This window comes from Nyctereutes procyonoides, unplaced genomic scaffold (assembly GCF_905146905.1).
Source record: "Nyctereutes procyonoides isolate TBG_1078 unplaced genomic scaffold, NYPRO_anot_genome, whole genome shotgun sequence".
NCBI classification, from domain to species: domain Eukaryota; kingdom Metazoa; phylum Chordata; class Mammalia; order Carnivora; family Canidae; genus Nyctereutes; species Nyctereutes procyonoides.
In genome coordinates this window covers 3,459,251-3,470,952 of record NW_026575032.1, presented here as the reverse complement: position 1 = coordinate 3,470,952, position 11,702 = coordinate 3,459,251, and the positions used below count along the sequence as shown (strand labels likewise).

Genomic DNA, 11,702 nt, shown 5'->3' with positions numbered 1-11,702 from the left:
ACCCCAGTGGGTGCCTGAAACTGTGGATAGCAATGAACCCTATATATACTACAGGTTTTTTTTAATATTTATTTATTTATTTATTTATTTATTTATTTATTTATTTATTTTATCAGAGACACACAGAGAGAGAGAGAGAGAGAGAGAGAGAGAGAGGCAGAGGGAGAAGCAGGGTCCATGCAGGGAGCCTGACATGGGACTCAATCCCAGGACTCCAGGATCATACCCCGGGCCAAAGGCAGGCGCTAAACTGCTGAGCCACCCAGGGATCCCCTACTACAGTTTTTTTTTTTTTAAATACATACATACCTATGATTAAGTTTAATTTATAAATTAAGCACAGTAAGAGAGAAACAACAATACTAATAAAAAAACAATTAAAACAATATACTGTAATAAAATTTATGTGAGTTTGGTCTCTTTCTCTCCCTCAAAATATCTTATTGTACTGTACTCACTCTTTTATGTGAAATGACAAAACAGCTATGTGATGAGATTACATAAGGTGACACAGTACTAAGTACTACTGACTTTCCAACTTATGTCGGAAGAAAGATCATCTGCTTCTAAATCATGTTGACTACAGATAAATGAAACCATGAAAAGTGAAACCATGGATATGGATGGACTAGTCTAGTACTTTTGTATAGTTCTCATCCTCCCTTCCTCCTGCCAGCTCATGCACTTTACAGTAGGTTATGCTTTCCAATAGCTTCATCTCTCCCAAGAGTGTTATATTGGAAGGAAAAGCTCAATTCTCATTGACTCATTTCCTACTCAAAGAAGCAGAGAAAACAGCCATTATCAAATCAACAGGTTTATCTTACTTAAGAAGACAAAATTTAATAAACTGCAGGAATAAACCAGTGCTCGGTATGTTTAGAATTCATTTATTAATTTCAATGTATTTAAAATCAAACATGTGACCTATACATTCTTACCAAGGAGAAATATTCATAAATTATATTTTAGATAAAAAGAGTATAAATGTATACATTCGGTGAAAGTTTAGGTAAATACCACTTTATGACTGTTCTTTTCCTTATGAAGAAGGAAGGAAGATAATTTGTTAAGAAAATTAATAAAAATAATTTTAGGCATAGTGGTAAAGTTGAAGAGAACAGGATGAGTTTAAAAGGTACTCTCCAAAATTAAAAGAGACATGACTAGAAAAACAGAAACTAGGTGACATTGTTGATCATTACATTACATGATACCAATCTTTTAGCTGCTATATTGCCCCCTGTAGGCTCAGGCTGCATTTAGGAAAAGAGAAAGTAGATAGAATCACAAAAATTGGGATTTTTCCAGGTGACATTAATGAAAAGATATATCGGCAATGTTGTTCAGGATATTGACCAGAAATTAACAAAGAGAAGGCTTCTGTTCTTGAGGCGGGTTGGATAGCCAAGAAAAGTATAAGGCGGCAGGGAGGGAAGCAGGCAAAATGGAAGAATATTTAAGAGATTGTATGCAGTGCATGGATGTCAAGAACTGTGAAGGCTTGAGATTTTACCCTTTGTGCAAGGTAATCAATTGGCTTGTCACATTTCATGGATGTAGGTAGAAGACACAGAGTCTTCAGAGGCAAATAAAGGTTGATTATTTATAGGAATAAAATGAGCCAGAATAGAATGAATTTTGCACTGGGCAAAAAGTCCTAATTTCCACAGGGCAACACAAAGGGCCAGTTGTCAGCTATACCTGCAGAGGATTGATTACACGAAAGGAAACATTATGGAACCCAATGTTGTGTAATGGTTAGTGAGAATGCCTGCCTTTTGCTCTGTGAAGATACTATATTTATTTACTGAATAGTAAAAACAACCGTACTTTGCTCTTGGAGGAGATGCTGTATATCCTTCGAGGTGGGAAGCAAACATGCCCCTTGTTCTGAAGGGAGATTCTATTTCTATCTGTGAAGCAATTTTTCTTGCTTTTAAAGTTACCTCAGAACAAAGTTTCTTGAGGTAGTCAATACCTCACTTTTTTTCTTTTTTTTTCTTTTTTTAAGATTTATTTAATTATTTGAGAGAGAGAGCAAGAGCAGAGGGGGAGAGGCAGAGGGAGGGGGAGAGAAGCAGACTCCCCACTGAGCACAGAACTCTTTCCTGGGCTTGATCCCAGGAGCCTGAGAGCATGACCTGAGCTGAAATCAAGAGTCTGCTGCTTAACCTACTGAGCCACCCAGGTGCCCTAATACTCACTTTCAAGATGTATAGAAGCGTGGGATAACCAGGGAGACTTGTCTTCTGACAATAGATTTTGCTTTGTGGATTTTGTGAGAAAAATAAAGTGATGACAATTTTCTGACTTTGCTTTTGAGAAGTCATAGCTAAGAAAGTAAATAACCATTAATTGGATGTGCTGCTCCTTAGAATATTGAAATTTCCTGGGTAATGGCAAAGGTTTGAATTGAAAGGAAAATAGGGGGATCCCTGGGTGGCGCAGTGGTTTGGCGCTTGCCTTTGGCCCGGGGCGCGATCCTGGAGACCCGGGATCGAATCCCACGTCGGGCTCCCTGTGCATGGAGCCTGCTTCTCTCTCTGCCTGTGTCTCTGCCTCTCTCTCTTTCTCTGTGTGACTATCATAAATAAATTTAAAAAAAAAGAAAGGAAAATAGGAGTTAAAGTCTTCAATGTGAGGTATATGATATAATGTATCACACAATGTATTCATAAGTATAGGACATATAGCACATAAATAGTAGAAGATAAAAAGAGGAGAATGTCTTAAGACAATGAATATAATTGACAACATGAAGAAAGTGGTTTCTACATTAAGCAAGTTGAAAGATGAAGGCAAAGAAAGTATCGTTTTGAAATGTCACCATTGTCTTAATTCTCAAGTTACAGTGTATGTTTCCAATAAAACCATTAAAGATAGTTCTTTGGGAGCCTGATGCCACTTAGCACATCATCTTCTGTCAGAGGACTGAGACAGATTCAGCTGAAATGGCCATGTAACAATGACTAGAAGACATTCCAAATCTACCCAACTCTAAAGTACTTTAGGTTTCCATGTTGTAATTGTTCTCTGTGTACTGTTTGAAAGAATAATAATTCATTTATTTATTCTCTCATAAAAATAGTAGGACTAGATCAGGGGCAAAGATCTGTTTATTTGCTAAGAAACAAATTTAGAGTTAGGCAGAACTAACTTTGCCTTTTAATCCCGTTTAACCTAGAGGAAATGAATTAAAGTCTCTACATTTGATTTCTTTATCAAAAACATGGGATGTTGACAGGAAGATGATAATGATGAGGATGAGAGTAATAATAGGAAAGAGAAAGGAGAGGAAGAAAAGAAAGAGGAAGAAGAAAAGAAGAAGGAGGAGGAGGAGGAGGAAGAGAGGTGAAGGAGCAGGAACAGGAAGAAGATTGTTTTAGAATTAAATGAGATAAAATATAAAGGCTATGATAACTAGAAAATAATCCATAAATGATCATTTTTATCACTCTTTCTATTTTACTACTATGCTGACAGAAAGTTCATCTTGTCAACAGACGGACAAACAGCAACTACTTAAATCAGAAATGAGGTATTTGTCTTTAAGTAATCTTAAGACATACTAGAAATTATAGTGATTCTCAACAGCCAATTCAGAAAACTACACTAGCTTTTCTATCTCAGTTTAAATCAGTTCACATCAACTAAGATTAAATGACTTTAAGGGCCTATTACTGTTGTGAAGTCTTCTTCATTATAAATGAAGAAGTTACTGTCCCTGCTTATAAAGAATACAAAGTTTGCCACGTACTGTGACATAGATCTCATCTCTCAGAACACCTTTAGTTGTTTTATAGCAACTGTCCTGAAAAGGACTTTAAGACCATACGTAGATTCAACAGGAAAAATTACCATGCTTATTTGGAGAGCTGGCCACAGATAGAAGGAAATGGAATACATCCTAAGCCAAATAGAGCAGAATGAAGTAACACTTAATTTTGCCTGCTGAGAAAGATTTTTACAGAAAATTTGATATTTGAGTTGAGCCTGAAAAACAGAATGAGTAGAATCAGAGAAGAAAAATTAGAAAATCATTTCAAGCAGAGAGATAATAATAAAGACATGCATGAGATAGAAAGGATATCAAGTGCTTGGGAAATCGTGTCTTGAAAACAGCAGTGGTAGCAGTAGGAGATGGGAATGTACAGTAAATGGACTTGAATGACACGCCAAGGATTTGGTACGAAGTTTATTACTATCATGAAGTAATAGGTGATACCGATGAAATTTAAGCAGTAAACGCATGAATAGATGGCATTTATGATAACCGACAATAGTGTATGATACATTTAGAGAAATAGATGCTAAACGTGAGATTAGATACAAAACTATTCAGGCAAGAGATGAATAAAATCAATGAGTAAAACAGGTGATGAAAGTTCAGCCTTGAGAGAGACCAGTATACTATTGTGACCACAGGAACTATGAGGAGAAAGATAGATAAAGACACTTTTAAAATATTCAATGAAACAAAATAAGTAGATGACAAAGTTAAATCAATTTAACTTTGAATGTGTTAAATTTCAACCGCCTGCTGCAACTTTATGGAGAGTCAACTACGTCAGGTGTTGGCAAACTTTTGTTAAAGGACCACATAGTAAGTGCTTTAGGACTGGTGGGCCATCCATCCTCTGTCATGACTACTCAGATCTGCCATTGCAGTGAGAAAACAGCCATAACAATGAACGAGTGTGGCTGTATTCCAATATGACTTAATTTGTCGAAATAAGTGGCCAGCTCAGGGACTTGTAGTTGAGGGTGTGGATGTGGCCAAATGTACCCAGGAAGAGAACAACAACAACAACAACTGAGGGAAACATGAGGGTTGTTGTTGTTGTTGTTGTTGTGGAAGGCTGAGAAAGAGGAGATAATTAAAGACACTGGGAAAGAGTAGTCAGACATGTAGGAAATTAACCAGCATACAGCTGGGTCATAGAAAGGGAAAGGTAGCATTTTCAGGAGAAAGAAGTGGTTACTAGTGCGCTGTGTTTTAAGACTGCCAAAGTAACTCCATTAGTGAGTGAATGATTCAGTCGGTCCAAACTGTTACCATATTTTCTGACATAATCCAAAATAGAAAAAAAAAATTCAAGTAGTACTCTTGGTTGTGCTCAATTATTGGATTACAATAGTGATTTCCCTCCAGTATCTATCGCACAACATCAACATTAGGAGAATGAGTAGAAGGGACAGTGTGAAAAAAAAAAAGAGAAAGAAGGGACAGTGTGCAAATGTTTAACGGGATGCCACCATGGTGGTCACGATACAGTTATCATACATATATCAGTATGGTGAGGCTCATTTGGCTTGTGCCAATTTTGTGATTCTTTTTCACATCAGATCACAGAGTTGCAATAAGATAATTTCTAATACAAACAGCATTATTTATTATTTGATATAAAGTCTTCGAAAATTATTTAGGAAATATATTTTTCTGGAACATTCTCTAAATGAAACTGCCTTTTTCTGAAACTAGGATCTCTTCATACTTTTTAGGGTGGAATAGAACTCAGAGAATTTGCTAGGAATAGTAAAGGAATGAAAAACTGATTCCTTTTCTAGAAATGTGCTTTCAAGCATTAAACTGAACCGGACAAAGAGAATTTATAAATCAATAATTAAGAGCTAGCTAAAATTACATGTGTTTCCTTCCTGAAGAATATATGGCTTCTGTTGAAGATTTCAAGATTTGCATTGTGTACCTAAAGGAAGACATAATCCTACATCCTCTTTGTGGTAATGCTTTCATGGGAACCAAAGGCAACACATAATAAGCAAATAACAATTCTCATTGCTTCATATTCCAAGCCTTGTAAAGAAATGAATATTATTCACCAAGGTTTACTTAGCCACAACTCCCATTGGCTTTAACGGGAGCTTTGCCATGGCTAAAGACCACAAATAAGGTCCATGTTTCTGGTAATAAAAAGACTGCCCTGTTACTGTGGAGAAACTGTTAAACCACAGAGTGAAAGAAAACAGTTTCATGTCACTGGAGAAGTCTCCAAGTTGACTTCCATTAAAATGTAACCTTATAGTAGGATGTGGATGATTAGAAAGTACTTAGGATAAAGGACAAAGGTTACTTTCCCAAAAGAGAAATTGTGTTCACGTGAACGGAGATTGTAGATGGGATGCCTAGGGATACTGGCTCCTTTCCCATTCTGACACTTACTTGACTTGTCTTCTTTGGCAAGTTTGATGCAGGTCCTCCCTCTCCCCTCATCCCCTGTGCCAAATAGGGGCCCTGGTCAATTCACAGCTGGACTACCGTTACCTTTCCATTCTACAGAGTCTGCCTGCTGCATTTCTCCTCTCGACTCAGCCTAATGCTTTCCTGCTTACATTATCTTCATTCCTGATCATTTCAGCCCATGTGGTGCTCTCTTTAAAAATCTCTCAGCAATCTCTTGTCCTTATTTTCATGAAAGTCATTACCTCTCACTTTTGGCCTTTAGTTCCCGAGTGCCAAAATCTACTGTCTGTTCATCCTCACCAAAGTGGTTGATTCAAGTGGGAATACTTGCAAATCCAACAGGAAAATCAGCCCTTCTGAATAGCAAGGGCTAAAAATTTGAGCGTCTCAACCAGATTGGGATCCCATTAAGGAGGAAAATGAGTAAATATCCTGTAGCAGATTCTTAGATTTTCTTCTTTTTTTTAAATTTTAACATCAAAGAAGGAAAGTTTCACCTATGTTTGATTACCAAAGCCTTTCTTTGTTTTTCCATAAATAAAACCATAGGGTTTTTTGTTTTGTTTTAGCTGGGATGAACTTTTGGTATTATCTAGTCTGTGGTTTGAAAACTGCTGCTGTTTTCACACCAGAATTATTATTAAGGATATATTTTATATATATTTAATATATATTCATATACTGTAGTACATAGTTCATATATGTATATGATGAATAAATATATATGAATATATATATTCTTCATATATATTCATTCATTCATCATATATATTTCATATATACTTCATATATATTCATATATATAGTACATAGCTCATATATATGATGAATGAGTATATATATTCATATATATATTCATATATATACATATATATATATATATATATTTCAAGGAAGTTGTTGCATTGAGTTATGGTGGGAGTCCCTAAGTACCATTTACCCTATCACCATACAAGTCCTGAGAGGTTGCTTGGGGCCATCAGGACCCCACTAGTATATTCCATCTTTCTCAATGAAGCTCAGAGAGTACATTTTTTCACAGGTACAGTTAAAGGCAGAGCTGGCATTAGAATTCAGTGTCCTGATTTGTAGTTTAGGGCTTCTTCCATTATTGTCTTCAAAACCACTTTTTTTTTGTTTGCTTGGGAAACGATCCATCCATCTTGAATGATTCTGTGATGATTTTTAGAATAAATCATGAAAATAACTCTGCTATTTGGAACTCCAATGGAGTTCTATGATGTCTATTTAAGACAGCTTAGACTTTGACTGGTTACCAAGTCAGTAACAAATTCAGGAGCTTTCTTGAGCTTATTTTAGCTGATCCAATTATTGGAATGGAAGTTACTAGCATTTATGAAAAACTATCCTACCTATTAAATATATGACAAATAGACTGAATTCATAATAGAAAGCAATTTGAGAATTCTTCACATGGGTGAGAAAAAGGAAATATTTGGATAGTAATAGTATCCTACCAGGCATATGCCTGGCTTTGTGGTGCAAGATCACAGGGCAAGAATACATATGGAAGGTGATATGTCCTATATCTAAATATTTTAAGGTTGTAAGTCAAACTAAGCCTATAGCCTAGTTCCTGTCTTTCCCCTCAAGTCCTCCCACATCAACTCTCTTACGTCCCTGAGGCTTCTGAAGTCCTGGATGCTGTCATGAACCTAACTTGATTCTATGGATGGATCTTCTGAGACAGGGTAGGTGGAAACTGAAGCTGAACCCAGGACTTCTGGGTGGTGTCTAGATCTAATAGAACCTCAAATGGGATTGACCTTGTTAGGGTCCCCAGAAATATGGAAAAGATAATTTTCCCTCTTCAACCTCTTCTCTGACCCAGCATCTCCATGTTAAAGATCTCCCTAAACTGCAGCTTGTCCTGCAATTTTTAACTTTTACATTTTTCTCAAGCAGAACCCTGTCAAAAGAATAATCAACTTGACATGTTGAACAGCCATACCCTGACAAACAAAACAAAACAAAACAAATCACCAACTTAGAGGTTTTTATGGTTTAATCGATGCTGATATTTTATATTTATGCACATTTAGTGGAGTCTTGCAGTGATGCAGAGGAGGAATTCTCTGACCCCTTCTGACTCAAAGTGAACAAACAGGACGACCTGGGTGGCTTGGTAGGTTAAGTGTAGGACTCTTGATTTTTGTCTTAGGTCATGATCCCAGAGTCATGGGATCAAGTCAGGTTCCTGCTCAGTGTGGAGTCTGCTTGTCCCTCTCCCTCCTCCCCTTCACCTCCCCCTTGCACAATTGCATAAGCATGCTCTCTCATAAATAAATAAGTAAATAAATAAATAAATAAATAAATAAATAGTTTAAAAAATGGGCAAACAAATAAATATCTTGTTGAAGAGAAACATCCTGATTATGTGATTACTGGTCCAGGATATTGGGATTTGTCAGTTTTCGACTACCAAGCATTACAGAGACAATCTATAAAATAACTTTTTCATTAAATGTTCCTTCATAATCGAAGTAAAGAATTGCTGAGAAAAACAATTTGGGTTTATAAAAGAAATCATGTTCATAATTAGTTTATTCTGGCTAAATCTTTTGTGAGACTTTGTTCCAAAGGAGGATGACTATAATGTACAGTTCTTATAAATCTTTTGCTCCTGAAATCAACTATTTGATGAGTAAAAAAGAATGTCTTCAACCATCAGCTAAATTCAGTAGCTAACATGGGCATTTGAAAAAGTTGAGAGACACTAAAGCATGGCACTTTAACATTAGAAATAGTTCTGTTTCTGTAATGTTTCTGCTCATGCTGTTATTTTCCACTGACAGGTAAGAGTGAGGTTTTGACACTCTTAATATAACATAGGGTGTTAATCTTATAATCACCCTGTCAGCACTTTCTGTCAGAGTGTTAATGGCCACCTTTCAGCCACTCAGAGGCTCTTGCCAATAAAAATAATACCGGCATCCAGCCAACCAGAAGTTATTCAGCTACTTTTTTTTTCTTCATTTTTTTAAAGCAACGAATAAATTTAAAAAAAAAAAAGTACCAGTCTTAGAGGCAGAAGTCTATCTCTGGGTCCCCTCTCCTTATTTCTGTGGTCAATTCTCCACCTGGTAATAAGATTTAAACTTTTTCTCAGTCTGAATCTTTGCATTACATTTAAAAAATTTTTATTTGAGTACAGTTAAAACACAATACTACCTTAGTTCCAGTTGTACAGCATAATGATTCAACATCTCTATATTTTATGCTATGCATTATATCTGAACTCTCCAAAGTATTCCTTAGTTTTCACATATTCAAGAAAAAGACCCATCTTAACTTAAAATGTAAAGCATACTTTCAACTAGTTGGAAAGGGATGATCATTAACATAAAATTAAAAGTCACCAAAAACCCAGAGCATTTGAAAGCAGCAACTAATAGCCATATAGATATGTTTATCACATGATTGAAGCCTGGAGAGCCAATTTCATGCAGAACTTTTAAATAAATTAAAAGAGATTATCATTATCTAAATTTTTTTTTGTTCTGGATTTGATCCTTTACTAAATCTAATAATGGTCTGCAACTTTTGTCTCTTGGGCTAATTAGCCAGCATATAAAAGATGGAGGTAAAAATGAGAGCTGACTGTGTAAGAAAGATTATCCCACCAGCTGATAAGTTTTTTTCTCTGATGTTCATTTCACTCTCTTGATTTTGCTTTCCTCCCTTACCTTCTAAAAATACTCATTTGGGTTTGAGCACTTCCATTCAGTATCAACTGCTCTCTTCCAGCTCATCTAAGTTATACCTGACACCTTGTATTTGGATATTCTAAATTAGTGCATCTTGTGTGTGTGCGGCTAAATGTGTTTGTAACATCTTTGGCAAGGAAGTAGCTCTATGATGCATAATTTCTTGTTGAAGTATCAGGATATTTAATATAATGTACAAATTAAAATGTACAAATACATTTTCCCAATGGAATGCCTACTCATAAATCGATGATTATCCTAACCACAAAGATCAGTATAAAACCTAACACATTGTGAGATAAATTACTCACTTTTTATTTCACCTTAGCTGATGTGCCATTTAGATCTCTTATGTGTTGTTTTAAAAGAAGCGACAAGTATCCAATAGTGTTGAGTAGTAATGATTGAAACGAAGAGCTTCTGCAATAACTTGACTGATTTATTTCATGTTAAGGATAAATTTGTCATCCTTTTCTTTTTAGTCATAATAACTTAGATGGTGTTTTATTTTTCCTAATGGTAGATTGCACATTGAAATTATATTTCCAAGAAATAATATCTAAAGAAATTAATAATATCCCATTTTCATTGAAAACCAAGTGAAATGTATTAGGAAATTTTTCACTGGGTTTGGCTGTAAAACAGGGAAAACAATGAAGTACCAAGTCTAGAAACAATTTTATGAGTACATGGGTTACATACTTTTCTGAGGGAAATTTCCTTTCCAAAATGCTGAGTAAAACAAATAAACTAAAATTTGAAGCTAAATACTTCCAAGTTTGGTTAAAACAATGGATGATAATTTAATCAAATTTGTATTATGGGTGTGCTTAGTTCAGTGAGAACCTGGTACGTCTTTTGTGAAGCTGCAGCTGAGAAGACTCTGGAGCTCTCCATGGCTGACCAAAAGCCCAAGGAAGGAGTGGAGCCTGAGAACAATGATCATATTAATTTGAAGGTGGCGGGGCAGGACGGTTCTGTGGTGCAGTTTAAGGTTAAGAGGGATATACCACTTAGTAAACTAATGAAAGCCTATTGTGAATGACAGGATTTGTCAATGAGGCAGATCAAATTCCGATTTGATGGGCAGTCAAACAATGAAACAGACATACCTGCACAGTTGGAAATGGAGGCTGAAGATACGATTGATGTATTCCAGCAGCAGACAGGAGGTGTCTACTAAAAAGGAAACCTGCTACTTTACTCCAGAACTCTGTTCCTCCAGACCAAGAAGACATTCTCAAATAGAAAGCTGTAATTTGGCTCCACCACACCCTGACTACTACAATATAGTTTTCTCTATTCTCTCATTTTCCCCTTCCCCATTCCTTTGTTGTACAAAAAGTAACTGTGTATATGCACAAGCATATTGCATTTTTTTAAAACTAAATGGCCAATGACATGTTTTGATCAACGTCAAATGGAGATGGGATGGGGGAAAATACTGCTTCTGTGAAAATACCCCCTCTCTCCATTAGTGACCTGCTCAGTCAGCTCTTATCTTTATATTCCAGTAAGTTATTTTGCTCTCACTGTTTAACAAAAAAAGAATAACATAAAAATCCTTGCATACCTTGTTCGATTGGAGAATTTTCATGTTTTTCATTGATCATTGTAAAACCAAGGAGAATTTTATAACCTTTTTGTATGTAGCCTCTAAATGTAGGGCAATCTGTCTTTAAGTAGGGATATATTACTCTAAAAGAAATGAATCCTAGATAGTTTTCCCTTCAAGTCAAGCTCTTGTTTAAATAAACTTCTTGTTTAAA

At 35.8% G+C, this 11,702-nt stretch overlaps 1 pseudogene; it reads left to right on the top strand.

Annotated features, from left to right (window-relative positions):
* Window positions 1-10,828: 10,828 nt before the first annotated feature.
* LOC129504394 (small ubiquitin-related modifier 2-like) lies at window positions 10,829-11,116 on the top strand (annotated as a pseudogene).
* The last annotated feature ends 586 nt before the right edge of the window (window positions 11,117-11,702 follow it).